Here is a 4,585-nt window from a genome sequence, read left to right as displayed (position 1 = left end):
GTTACAGTGTTCCTAGCTAGAACCTCCCAGGGGCCTTTAGTTATGATGATCAGAGGTCCAGGTATTCCCAGTCTCAGGTTACAACTTTTGTTGGAACAAATTTACAACACTGGTCTCTGTCACTTTCGAAAGTGTTCTGGACTGGGTGAGAATATATAAGATCAGCTTAAGTGAAGTGCATAGTTCTACACTTAGAGACTTCTTTAAAAGGAAGAAAATAACCACAGTGGGTGAAGAGGAAATGCTCCTCTTATCCTCAGGTTTCTCACAAAGAATACAGACAATGACATTCACTTTACAGTGTTGTTATGAGGATTAGATGCAGTGATGCATGGAAGGTCTCCAACTCCCACTCCTCAAAAAGTGCCTGGAATGTGGTAAACTCTCAAGAAGTTCAAATCTCTATCCATTCATTTTCCTTCTCCCTTTAACACAGTGAAAGAAAATTCTAACATGAGTTGCGCCAAAGAAATGTCAGAGAGTTAAAGATTCTTCTTAAACTTAGCATCATCAGTGACACAGGGATTTTCAACAAATTCCAGAAAGCCTCAAGGACACTAGCATTCCTTTTTTGGAGGATGTAAGATGAGAAGATGGGAGCTTGGCTCCTCCTGACAAGATGTCAAGATCTCAGGTTGCAGGACCATCTTATGGTTTGCAGGTGGTAGAAGCCCAACTACCAGATGGGGTTAAAACTTTTGGTTCAGCTTAATCTCAATTAAACACAAAAAGAACCTTCTGGTTAAACTACCTAAGAGAGCATGAGGGACCTCACCAGGTACTAAGTTTCTTGCCATTGGTCAGGTCAAATATGAGTGAGTTAATCACTGGTTACAGGAAGTTTCCATTTCGGACGGATGGTTAGTCTAGTACCAGGCCTTTTTTCTGCCTATATATGTCCCTCATTCTGGTATTGTAGAGTTTTGATATTTTTCAGGAAAACAGATCTAACTTATTTTTTTCCTTTTCTGGACTTCTAATGAAAACTAATAAAAAGAATACTTTAGTTTTGGTGTTTTCTGATGGTGTTATGTACGTTTATTCAAAGGGACCACGCCCTACACTCATTTTGACTATTCCACAATTCTTATTCAAATGCTGAGTATACAGTGGGTGCCTAATAAGTACTTAGAAACTAGAAATGCAGACATGTTCCTATAGATTTTCCCATGCCAATCATTAATACAAACTTAGCACTATAGTCAGCATCACCTGTGGCCACACAATGTATATTATTCATGTCATCACATGATGCCAAAAACATGACATTCAGCAAACACTAAAATACATTGGTTCTAAGATTGTGACTCAAACTTTTGACTACAGAGACTGAAATTACAAAAGGTTATGTCAACTTGACTGGTATTAATAAAAACATAATATACTTAAATATTACAGTAAATAATGCAAATGAAACCTGATCAACCATTAAAACATATAGATACATTAAAAACAACCGTAATTGTTCTTCAGAACATATGACATCTTGCGGTATTCTTGGTGTCTGAATGTTTGAAAATGTTTAACATGGTTAGATCAAGTATAAACCAAAATTAAGACTATAGATAACATGGAATGAAAGTGACAGAATCTGGCAAGAAGATTGTTCATTTTAAATCAGCTGGAAGTTTTCGTTAAAATACTGTAATTAACCAATAAGATAAAAATCTTTTTAAATTGAAGAAAAACTTATCTAAAGTACTATTAGAACTTAAAAATATACAATAATGAATTTAGATTATTTAGGAAGCTTTTTCCAGAATTATTGGTATTTTGAACTTGAAATACAGTATTTAGTCCATAAGAAATTGAAGTATGCAAGTATCTATATTTGTACAAAACCACAAATGCAAAATATAGTAATAACTATTGAGATTTACTCTCTTCCCTATTGCCCTTCTCTTGGCTTAATCTTACATTTTCTAAAAGGTATTTGTTGTTGTTGTCTTCGCTTCTTATTTATCCAGTGAATAACCAGATAAAATTGCTTCTGCCACCCTCCTCTTCCTAATAAGTGCACTACGCAAGAAAGGCAAATAATGTAAATTTTCCATAAACAGTATGTGAAACCACGGCATCTTGAATCTTTGTTTATTTAAAATTTTTGGTTCCAAGTTACAGAAACTCAGTCTGAACTAACTGCAACCAAAAAGAAAAACTTATTGATTTACAGAAGCAAAGAATTGCAGGGAGGGGACAGGAGGCTCAATGGATGCTGTGGAAGGGACACCAACACTGCCAGGGACTTCTTTGGCCCTCTTTCTGTCCCTCTATTCACCTTCACTATCTTCTACAGAAGATGAAATTATGCCTTCATCAGTAGAGAAGTGAAATTTTTTTCTTTTTAATGGCCATTTTAAGTAATTTCAAGAAAACTTTGTGCAGCCATTTTTGAGTCATGTGTCTATCCTTGTGACTCAATGAGATTTTTATGATTAAGATCTCCCTCTAAAAATATGAGGTTAAAGGGAAAGGAGGATGGATTCTTAGAGGAAGGTCAGTGCTGCCTCCAGGAAAACAAAAGAGCATTAAGGAGAGAAAACTCTAGTTGTCCACTATGACTAATAAATGTCCTTGGGGACCAAGGTTTTGGGCTCTGGCCTAATAGTGATATAAAAAAGTAACATGATCAGAAATATCTTCTCTCGGACTTTTAATTATGTTGCACAATGAAGTGATGAGCAGGGACACAATTAGGAGGAGAAAGGAAAGAGTCTTGGGATACTGGTGTTTATAAAATCCTAGGTGAAATGTACCCCCTATATATCAAACTTAGCCTGTGATTTTGTGTTATACCCATTAGGCAATAGTTGCCATTTGATCAATAACATGGACCAAGAAAAGATGCTGTGGTCTCTGTCTTATTATGCTATTCATGGACACGAAGCAACAGCAGAGATCTTCATACTATTACTTTAAAAAAATGTAGCTTCCATTAATTCTTATTGGTCATTTATTCTGGGTTTAATCAAAACACTAAGTTTTTATTTTCAAACATTTCAACAGTTATTTTGGTCATAGAGTCAGTTGTAAATTCCTACATAAAAAGTAAATGAGTGGCTGGGCACGGTGGCCCACACCTAAAATTTCAGCATTTTGGGAGGCTAAAGTGGGTGGATTTCTTGAGCTCAGGAGTTCAGGACCAGCTTGAGCAACATGGTGAAACTCGATATCTACAAAAAAAAATACAAAAATTAGCCAAGTATGGTGGCACACTCCTGTGGTCCCAGCTACTCAGGAGGCTGAGGTAGGAAGATCACTTGAACTGGAGAGGTGGAGGTTGCAGTGAACCAAGATAGCACCACTGCACTCCAGTCTGGGTGACAGAGTGAAACCCTGTCTCAGAAAGGAAGAAAAAAAATGCAAATGAGCAGGCCTTTTCATATCAGAAATTCAGAGGTTCTCTTATATATGCCATAAATAAAATAGTGACAACAGAGAGCCTGTACAGACACAGCTTGAATGGAAAATTACTGAAGTTTCTCCAAGCTAAAATTTATGTTTGCATACTTTATGTAGTTACATACTTTAGCTAGGCACTTTAGCCTACTTTCTATCCAGCCATCGTGGAAAGTAAACATGTGCCTGTTTAACACCCAGTGTTTCTCAAACATTGATCCATGCTTACTATGTCAGAAATACCTGAAGAGTTATTTTGTTTTGTTCAGTTTAGTTTAGTTTTTGGCTTTTTTTTTTTTTTTTTTTTTTTGAGATGGAGTTTCCCTCTCGTTGCCAAGGCTAGAGTGCAATGGTGCAATCTCAGCTCACCTCAACCCCCACCTCCTAGGTTCAAGCAATTCTCCTGCCTTAGTCTCCTGAGTAGCTGGGATTACAGGTGCCCACCATCACACCCAGCTGATTTTTGTATTTTTAGTAGAGACGATGTTTCACCATGTTGGCCAGACTGGCCTTGAACTCCTGAGCTCAGGTGATCCACCTGCCTCGGCCTCCCAAAATGTTGGGATTACAGGCATGAGCTACCGTACCCAGCTGAGTTTTTTAAGTATATTAATTATTGGGTCCAACCTTCACAAATTCTGAGTCAGGTAAGTCTGTGTTGGATCCTTTAACTGTTGCATTGTTAATTTTTAAAAAAACTTCCTGGGTTATTGAGATACTCAGACATGTCAGGAAATCATGACTTTAAACCCAAATGTCTAATATTTTTTGCAGATTTCATTAGCAATAATTCACAAAGCATATTCATCTTCTACAGCTCATGAAATAACTGTTCTTGAAAATCAGAGTACATGTATAATACTGTCCAATGCTACACGATTGGTAGATAAGGCTTCCATATGCTCATCTATAAAATGTGGGATTTAGATGAGGTGATTTTTTAAGTTCACTGAAGCCATAAATTTATTTAACCTATGTAACCTACAGAATTAGATGTGAAATAGAAATGTTGATTATGATTTTCATCAAAAGCACATGGGCTATATAAATTGCTAGGAAAACCTGGAACAAATTAAAAAGCCATAAATAAATGAGCTTAATCCTTGAATTAAAAAAACAAACAAAAAAGCAACCACACTCACAACCGAATCTATCTGAAAGGCCAGGCTTAGTCATATAATGATTT

The sequence above is a fragment of the Chlorocebus sabaeus genome, chromosome 18, assembly GCF_047675955.1.
Source record: "Chlorocebus sabaeus isolate Y175 chromosome 18, mChlSab1.0.hap1, whole genome shotgun sequence".
Lineage (NCBI taxonomy): Eukaryota > Metazoa > Chordata > Mammalia > Primates > Cercopithecidae > Chlorocebus > Chlorocebus sabaeus.
This window is presented reverse-complemented; position numbering follows the sequence as displayed.